This window comes from Dromiciops gliroides, chromosome 3 (assembly GCF_019393635.1).
Source record: "Dromiciops gliroides isolate mDroGli1 chromosome 3, mDroGli1.pri, whole genome shotgun sequence".
Lineage (NCBI taxonomy): Eukaryota > Metazoa > Chordata > Mammalia > Microbiotheria > Microbiotheriidae > Dromiciops > Dromiciops gliroides.
This window is the reverse complement of record NC_057863.1, coordinates 226,439,117-226,449,354: the sequence shown is the minus strand read 5'-3', so window position 1 is coordinate 226,449,354 and position 10,238 is coordinate 226,439,117. Positions and strand designations below refer to the sequence as shown.

The following is a 10,238-nucleotide window of genomic DNA, read 5'->3' as shown; positions in this document are numbered from 1 at the left end:
AGCTGCAGCATTTTGTGCGCAAACTGCACCTCTAATCGATTCCTGAAAATCCTTTCTGAAAGCATGCAGTTTCTGTGTCCACTACGTGCCTCTTGTCAGAGAAGCTGGTAGTAACAGCCACAATCCAAAGACACAGCTGATACAAAGAAAGCGAACTGCTTGTGGGTGAAGGAAGCTGTGACCCAGCAGGGTGAGAGGAAAGAGGGATTACTAGCTAACCCAGGACATGTGATGACTTGACTGTTTACCCCCCCGGGGCATTCTGGGTACATTAAAGATAGAATCTATATTTAACTCTGCCTCTGAAAACTCACTGGGGGAGTTTCAGTCTTTCTCAGTCAAGCTCGTAGTTCAAAGTTGGAGTGGATTTCCATGATATTTTCACATTATGCCCCGGGAATCCTAAACCAGAAGGTAAGCTATTTAAATAATATGCAATAAAATTCAGAAAAACAAACTTTTAGACGAGTGTAATGCAAAACAAAACAGCTTCTTTTAAGTCTGCAGTTGCAGACGACTGTATTAACTGTGTAAACTGCTAGGATAGTAGAGGTTCTGAGGTCAGAGAACCGTAGTCAGAAGAGAAAATGGATTGATTTGGAGAAAAAGTGGAAGAGAGTGGAAAAAAGAGCCAGAAAGTAAATAAGGAAGAAAATCCTAATGCCCATCTTGGCATTAGGAAAACTCCATGTCATTTCCCAAAACTACAGCTCTATTTTGTAATTCTTTAGGACAGGGCATGGATTTTTTGCCTTCTCACTGGTTGGGGGGGGGGTGATGGAGGGAATGAGAGAATTTAGAATTGGAAATCATTCAATAATTAAAAAAAAAAAGGAATGGTGAAGAGAAGAATATGAAAATGCTGTAATTTAAACTGAAAGGAAAGTAATGAAACATCCTATAAAAACAGAAATGAACTCCTAAGGAGGCCACTACTGCGTTTGAGCTTATGTATTTTGAAAGCATTTATTTTCTAATAACTGTATTTGAGATGGCTTGAAAATCCCACCTATTTACTGTGTAAACTCCGCATTTCAGGAATTTATTTCAAGCGGCTCCAAGTAAAACTGTGACCACAAATAGATTTTCCCCCCTATTCATTCTGAATTTCAGTGGTGAATGAGATCTGTTGACATTGTACATATTTTCTGCCTTAGCAAGTTGACTCACATCATGGTAAAACTATGACAATGTGAGTTATCTCAGTAATTACTAGAAGTTTATTCTTAGAAACTCACTATATTAAAATTCCTTGCTTTAAAAGTAAACACATAAATACATATAGTACATTGTTTAATTTGACGTTATAAAGTTGTTAGTATAAATTGTGTAAATCTGTGATATCATATATGTATGTATGTGTAATTTTCATATTAAAATGACACCAAAGATATGGTATACATGCATGCATGCATTTGTTGAAGTCTTTTTCACGTTGGAATACTATATTAATTATGTCAGGCGAGTTGTTCTTTTATCAATAAGCACTTCTATTTAAGCACATGATTAAATATATACTTACACACAGATATGTATACATGGTGCATTTTTTACTTTTACTTTAAAGTTATAAATCAGTAGTAAGGATGAATGGTGAAAATCTCTGATATCTCCTATATATGCAATATACCATATCTATAGAAATATCTTCATTTATTTCCTATCATAGATAGGATAGTACCTGTCCTGTGTATAGAAGATAACATATATATGATATCTCCTATATATCCAATATCTATCTTTATAAAGATGTAATATGGGGGGCAGCTAGGTGGTGCAGTGGCTAAAGCGCTGGCCCTGGACTCAGGAGAACCTGAGTTCAAATCCGGCCACTGACACTTAACACTTACTAGTTGCGTGACCCTGGGCAAGTCACTTAACCCCCATTGCCCTGCAAAAAAATAAAATAAAATAAAGATGTAATATATATCATATCTTAAATATAGGAAATATCACAGATAACATATCCTAAATATAAGGTAACATATCTGTGATATCTCCTATATACAGGGCAGTTCCTATCCTATATAAAGAACGCATCATATGTCTCCTACATGTAGGAGATATCATAGCCTGTCCTTGTATATGTCAACAGGTAATCACAACTTAACATATATAGGAAATATATCTTGTGTGTGTATTTGTGTGTGTGCATATATATATGTATATATTATCACAGATATGTTATCTTCTAGTATATTTATAGGTAGGGCAGTACCTGTCCTGTATATAGGAGATATCATATCTGTGATATCTCCTCTGTGTGTGTGTATAGGAGATATCACAGATAGGATATACCAGTTTTATACACAGGAGATAACATCTCTGTGATATTGCTTATATATAAAGTACCTATCCTATATATGTGGGATGTAATATGTTGTATTCTATATACATAGAAGTCACAGATAGGACAGTATCTATCTGTTCTTTATATAGTAGATAACATCTGTGATATCACACACATTTATCATAGATTTACACCATTCATTCTACAGATTTATAGCTTAAAATTAAAATAAATGTAACTATGTGTACATATATATTACTGTACTGGCATAATTATTGCAGTGTTATAACATGAATGGGCTTCAGATGAAGAGATCAGAAATCTAAAATAATTGAGTGAAAGAATACATGCATCCTTATCATACCTTTGGGGTCATTTTAACGTGAATATGAAAATACCCAGGTATATTATTTCTGCTTAATTTAACATGCTGCTTTCTCCAATAGGACATTTCATTTTGTTTGCTTGTTTTTGCCTTTCTTTTCATCTCTTGGTATTTTGCACGATGCTTGGCGTACAGTAGGCGCTTCATAAATGCTCATTGACTTTATGATCCTGATAAATAATGCTTTCACTTGATTCTCTTGAAAATCGTAGTTGGACCCGGGTACTTAATTTTACAGGCTCAAAAATAATTTTTCTCCCTTCTTTCTAAGAAGTGTAGCAAATAGTTGTTTGCAGGGGACAGTAATCCAGACAGCTTGAAGAAGGCTTCAGTGCGAGTTAAAAAGAAAGAAACAAACATAAAACCAAAACCAAAACAAGGGGCCTCTTTTATGGCCACTTCATACTGATCTGGGAGGATTCGAAGCGTGTCACTCTCCAGGAGACTCTGTGGAAAAAGGACCCAGTCACGTGACCCTCCCTGTTCCCTCCCCCATGACGTCACTGCGTTGGCAGCCGTAGCCCTAGAGAAAGGATGCTCTCCCAATCCGTGGGGCTAGGCTGAGCGATGTTGCAGTGCAGGTAAGAGGCCTCCTTTCCAAAGCCTCATTGGGTTTTGGCTTTTGTTTTTGTCCCTGTTTCCCCGTCCCGGCTTTCCGCGTTGTTGTGCACGGTTAGGAAGAGCTGGGTTTTGTCACAGTGCAGGGCAGGCTTTAAGAACAGAGGGAGTGCAGGTGCCCCCAGGCTGTGTGTTGGCAGAACTGGAGTCTCCTGGCTGGCACCCCCAGCAGAGGCTCTGCCAAATGGAGCTGGGGGCTGAGCAGGCCTTGGCTGTAGGGAATGGGGGTGGGGGATGGGGGCAGGGGATAGGTTGTGCTTTCATTCCCTCCCTAGCAGTGCACAAGATAGGCAGGTAAGGAGTGCTGGGTTATAGAGCTTTTTAATGCCTTGGCTCACTTCCTAATGTAAAAAAATAAAAAGATTAGATGAAAAAGCTATCTTCATTGAGAAATGAAAAGATTGCAATTACAAGGACAAAAATGAGGAGGAACTGACCTGTTCTGTTGAGCTAAAATGCAAAATATTACCAGGATGTTGTTAAGAGTGCTTAAATAATGAGCAATTGAACAAAATGCAGTAGCTATTTTTTTTTTTAAATCAGCTTTCAGCTCCCAAAATTTTATCAAGGCCAATACTTGCTGAAACATGGAAACTTCCTGTTGGTTAACCCTTTAGAGCACTTAACCACTGGCACTTCATTCAGTAGTTTTTTGGAAACCTGTTTTTTCTTAGTTTTATTTTGCAGTATTTTGCAGTTTAAAGGGAGCTACTTCAGAACAGAAATATTGTACAAAATAACTGATTTTTAGAAATGTTGTTTTTTCAAAATGAAGCCCCCAAAGTTCTAGAAGATTTTGGGCTTCTAGTTGTGGGAAGGAGGACAATGGCAGCATTTCTAAGAATAAACTGGTTTTTATTGGGAGGCAGAACTCAAAATTAATTAATTATTATTAAACATTTATTAACCCTAGCTCTTCTCATATTTTTAAAGGACTGAATGGAAGTTCGAGGGTTTGCCAGGGGAAGAAGGGGCTATGACTCAGCTGCCTATGTAGGGGTGGTGGTGGGGTGGTCAGGTGACTTTTTAGTTCTTTGCATGACAGGGTATGATTTTTTAAAAATGTACTTTCAGAGTTTTAGCTTTTGCTTAAAATTCCCTGCCTGTTTCTTCTAATAAAGCAGCTCAAACATAACTATTTGCTTGTGAAAAGTCTAATTAGGGAAATTCAACAGTATTTTACGCTGCAATATGAAATGTGTCTACTGGGATAGCAAAGCAGTCTTTCAGAAATGCCCACTGTCTTAAATATTTATAGAGATGAGGATGTCTCTACAAACAAAAATTATTTTTGCTCCCATCACTGCTTGCATTTCAATTTCACTGAAATGCAGAGATGCTGTCTTTTTCAGAAGGAGCAAAATGGATTGAATTTGAGGCATTTTTATTTACTTCCTAACTTGATACTAACCTGAAAGGGTGAGGTTGGTGCCCATCACCTGAGAAAGAGGGTATAAACTGTGTATGGAATTTTAGATTGACAGACAGATAAAATTTCCCTTTGCAAAAGGATTCTTGTTTAAATAGCCAGATCCCAGATTTCCTTGTGCACTTGAAATGGCTTGAACAATTTTTATTTACAAAAACATACGTTTTGAGAAATTCATCAACTATGTAAAGGGAGTTAAGCATGGGGATTAATATGTAGTAATAGTTAACATGTAAAGTTTACAAAGAACTTCTTCCCAATAACTGAAATAAATAGAACAAGTATTATCATCCCTTTTTACAGAGAGGAACCTGACATAAAGTGAATGAGATTACACAGCTGAAAAGAGGCAGGGCTGGGATCTGAATATAAAATCTGACGCTTTTTTACAATATAATACTGTGCGGTATTGAAAAAATAAATTCTTTTTTATTCACAGTGCCTTTCTTATGGGCCCTACACACTTAAATATTACTCCCCATGGTTCAGTAATTCTTGAAAGCATCACTAGAGGAAGGCAGGGCATATCAGTGCCCTGAATAGAACACTGTAATAAACGGCAGATATTTAGTCAAAAGAGGGGCAGCGAGGTGGTGAAAGTGCCTAGAGTCCTGGGCCTGGAGTGAGGAGGACCTGAGTTCAAATTTAGCCTCAGACTGCTGGGTGACCCTGGGCAAGTCTCAACCCTGTTTGACTCGGTTTCCTCATCTGTGAAATGAGCTGGAAAAGGAAATGGCAAACCACTCCTTTATCTTTGCCAAGAAAACCCAGAAGGGGTCATGAAGAGTTGGACAGGACTGAAAAGGACTAAATAAAAGATTTAGTCAAAGAGCAAGCTAAGCCTCAAATACTTCAATAGCCGCAACTGGTATCATTGTCTCAAAGCACAGTAGAATAACTGATTCAACCCTTTGGAGGGTTGACTCACAATGATGAGATAATATTAATTAATAATTAATAAAAATTAATAAAAAAAGATTTGTAAGAGCTTTTACAAGTATCTCATTTTATCTTCAAAATAAGTCAGTCTGTAAACATTTATTAAATGCCTACTATGTGCCAGGTGCTGTGTTCATTGCTGGTTACACAAAAAGAGTCAAAAGACTCTCCCTGCCCCCAAGCAACTCAATCTAATGGGGAAGACAACTAGGGAACTATGCCAACAAATAGGAAGTAAATAAGAGAGAAGGCAGAACTCAGGTGATTGGGACAGCCCTGTGAGGTAGGTGCCTCCATTGAGGCAGACAGGTTAACTACAAATTCATTGAAGTAAGTACAGCAAGCATTGTTTGTAATGATCAATTAATCATTCGTTAATCTATTAATCATGCCTTTATTAAGTACCTCCTATGCAGTAGGTAGGGCAGTGGAATAGAGTACAGGAAGACCTAAGTTCAAATGTGGCCTCAGACACTTACTAGCTGTGTGAACCTGGGCAAGTCACTTAACCCAGTTTGCCTCAGTTTCCTCATCTGTAAAATGAGTTAGAGAATGAAAAGACAGATCATTCTTTTACCTGCCACGAAGCCCCCAAATGGGGCCACGAAGAATGGAACAAGACTGAAACAATAGCAAATGTAGTAAGTAAGTACCATGGTAGGTCCCAGAGATACAGATAAAGGAGAAATTGTCCCTGCCCTCCAGGAAATTTTAGGAGAAGGAGAAGGGAGGAGGGGGAAGGAGGAGAGAGAAAGAGAGATGGACAGACAGAGAATGAGAATTGGCAGCTAGGTGACTTAGTAGGCTTGGAGTCGGGAAGACCTGAGTTGAAATCCTGCTTCAGACATTTACTAGCTGTGTGACCCTGGGCAAATCACTTAACCTGTTTGCTTTAATCTATGGGAGAAGCAAATAGCAAACCATTCCAGTATCTTTCCCAAGAAAACCCCATGGACAGTATATTTCACGGATCACAAAGAGTTGAAGATGACAGACTAACAACAATATATTTTTTAAAATGCAAAAAATATATACATAATAATACATAAAAATACATAATTTCGTGCGTGGGGAATCAACTAGCAACTGGGAAAAATCAGGAAAGGCTTTCTCTAGAACAACACTTCTTAAACTCTCTACTTGCAACCCTTTTTCGCTGGATAAATTTTTACATGACTGGGTATATAGGCATATAAAATAGGTATACATAGCCTTTTACTCTTGCCAAATTTTCTCGAACTCCACGTTCAGTTACATCACCCCATATGGGGTCATGACCTACAGTTTAAGAAGCTAGGGACTAGGGGGCAGCTAGGTAGTGCAGTGGATAAAGCATAGGTCTTGGATTCCGGAGGACCAGAGTTCAAATCCAGCCTCAGGCACTTGACACTTACTAGCTGTGTGACCCTGGGCAAGTCACTTAACCCTCATTGCCCTGTAAAAAAAACCCAAAACAACAACAAAAAAATAAAACAAGAAGCTAGGGACTAGCAGATGGCACATGAGCCAAGCCTTAAAGGAAGTGCTTACCAGTATGGGGAATAGTGCAAAGGCAGGAAGACAGGAGATAGCAAGAAGTTAGAGGGCTACTGATGAGGAATAGTCAAAAGGCGGGTTTGACCAGATTGTAGTGTGCACGAGATGTCAAGAGAGTTGAATTTTGTTCAGAATGCTTGCTAAGATGGAATATTTCTATATTTAAAAAAAAAGGTTAGAAATAAGTGTGCCCTAGTAATTATCAGATAGAATCTCTTATCTAGAATTTCCAATTCCTTTATAGTGCCAGAGGCTAGGAACTGGATTTGTGGTTTCATTGTTATGGGGAATGAGGAAACTCCCTGATCATTCTCGATAAAGGATGCATCTGAGAACAGAACTACTGGTGATATCTTGGGCAAATCATACACCTCCATTGTGCCTGCTTTCCAAACTATCTCAACTAAAGCTTTTAGTATATAAGTATTTAGAAGCTGAAAAAGACTACTTTTATAAAATTAAAAAAAAAACCCAAACTAAAAAATCCTTAACTTTTTTATTCTGAACTTGAAAACCTAAAAAAGAGAACATTCCATACACACAGCATAATACAAAGAAGTTTTCTCTGTGAAACCTTGAACCATCATTTGGTATCATTTGCTTTTTTTTTTTTTTGTGAGGCAATTGGGGTTAAGTGACTTGCCTAGGGTCACACAGCTAGTAAGTGTTAAGTGTCTGAGGTCAGATTTGAACTCAGGTCCTCCTGACTCCAGGGCCGGTGCTCTATCCACTGCGCCACCTAGCTGCCCCCGTATCATTTGCTTTTTAAAGAAAAATATATAATAGCTACTATAAATTAATGAAGAGACTATATTTCAGGAGAACAATCAGTGGGTTGGCTTTGAATGCTTATGTTTTTTATTGGGAAATTTATTGAGAGAAAGGAAGGAATCATTTTCACATGACTACTTCTTTGAGAGAAAGTGGTATCTCGAATTGGTGGGCCAACATACTTCTCAATTCTAAGATGGCAAATGCAATAATTATTAATTAAATGATTAAGTAGCGTCTCTTAGCTATTCCAGTGGTAGTTGATCTGCCATCTTGATCTTATCCATATGGGCATTCTTCTCAAATGATGTTTATTACAAACCATCCATGCATATGTATCCTTTGTGGCTCTTTTCTGATTTATCCTAGGGAACTTCTCTTCAGATAGTCTATACAATATGCACATATCATAATCTGGACAGCAGAACTTTTTCATCCACTTGACTCTTCCTGTGTGATTAGTTGGGCCAAATTCTTTTTTGGTTATGATGGATCTCCTCTAGGAGATTTCAGTATTCAGGAGCAGCTATGTGGCATAGTGGATAGAAAACTTAGGGACACCTGAGTTCAAATTCAGCCTCAGACACTTATTAGCTGTGTGACTCTGGGCAAGTTACTTAACCTGTTTGCCTCAGTTTCCTCATTTATTAAATGGGAATAATAATAACATCTTCCTTCTAGGGTTGTTATGAGGCTCAAATGAGATAATAATTATAAAAGTGCTAAGCACAATTTCCTGGCACATAGTAGGTCCTATATAAATGTTAATTATTATTATTATTATTATAGGCATTGATACAATTAACATAATTTCATGCACAAACAGCATCTGGGAGGACCTCACCTCACCACAAAGAAGCCTTTTTTTAAACTTAGAATTTGCTTCAGACTTATATGCCCTAAGTAAAACAATATTTTGCTTTAAATAACATAATATTTCAAAGATCTGTGATCTTTATCAGTGTGACTAGTCCCTCTGCTGATATAATTCATTCCCCTCCCTGATGTAGCTTAGTGGAATGTCATTGAAACTTGGTGTAGATGAAAAATGTACCGCTCTGGAGCAAACCACTGGCTGGTGAGGGGTCTCAATTTATCTAGGCTGGTCTTCTGACCACTGATGTTTGATCCTTGCCAGGCTCACATGCAGTCTTTGCAATTAGGCAGTATTGACTTTGCCTTTGAGAACCCAGGTTCCAAGCCAGGTTGAGGTAGGTGAGGAGGACTCAAATGGGGAGGGTTTAGTTGATTAATCTGTAAGAACTCTCCCATTTTGGCCCAGGACCGAGTAGTTTTCATGCTTTTTCTTTTCTTTTTTCAGCCTAAGGAATTGATCTGTAGATTTGGTTGTGTGTATGTCTCGTTTTCACCCCTAAACTGTTGCTACTTGCAAGTTTTAAAATAATCTGTTGAGTTTAAAAAAAGAAAAAAAAAAGATGAAGTTTGAGCTGATTGTGTGATTCCCAGGGTTTATTGTAGGAGAACGGTTTTGTGGAAAGAGTGGGCTAGCATTCAGATAAAATGGTCTGGGTTTGGCTTTACCACCCATCGGATCCAGGGCAAGTTAGTTAACCTTTCTGGCCTCAATTTCCTCATCTATAAGACAAGGGAGTTGGAATAGTTGATCTCTTAAGGTCTCTTCCTTAACAATCCTAACTAAGAAGATATTTAAAGGTGAGGATTAAGTGTTCAGAGTTGTAGATGTGACGTAGGAATAGAGACAGAGCCTGGGCTTTTAATGGTAAAAGAATCTCCCCTTACCAAGACAGGACAGCACTTCTTCTGCAACTTACAATCCAGTAAGTTGCCTAGAACACTAAAGGGTTAAATCACTTGTCCAGGGACACACAGGAGGTATTTGTGTGAGAGGTTGGACTTGAACCTAAGTTTTCCTGGCTAGCTCCCAGACCATGATATCCTGATACCTCTTTGTGAAATGAATGCATCAATAATGTTTGTTTTGTAAATAAGACTCCTCCATTCATTCATTCATTCATTCAACATTTATTAAGGTCCTACTATGTGCCAGGTCTTATGCTAAGCACTGGGGATACAGAAATCAGCAAAAGATAGTCCCTGCCCTCAAAGAACTTACAATCTAACTGAGAAGACAACATGCAAACAAATATATACAAAGAGCTGTTGCTGTTTGTCCTGCATTTTTGAAGAGGATCAATGACATCATGGTGTTGGGATCAAGGTCCATTGAGTCTGACTGTGGCTGATGAGATCAGTAGAAGCTCAGAAGGCTCTGCCTCAGGTTGGGCACA

General features: G+C 38.2%; 1 protein-coding gene across 3 annotated transcripts in view; it reads left to right on the top strand.

Annotated features, from left to right (window-relative positions):
- Positions 1-263: 263 nt before the first annotated feature.
- CLCN4 (chloride voltage-gated channel 4) overlaps positions 264-10,238 on the top strand; it is a 99,670-nt gene continuing 89,695 nt past the window's right edge. The window contains exons 1-2 of one of the 3 annotated variants that reach the window (XM_043992558.1): positions 266-414; positions 2,947-3,256. The gene's annotated coding sequence lies outside the window, so the exon portion shown is untranslated. Of the gene's footprint in view, positions 415-2,946; positions 3,257-10,238 lie in introns of all 3 variants that reach the window. The other 2 variants (XM_043992559.1, XM_043992560.1) reach the window with 2 other exon arrangements.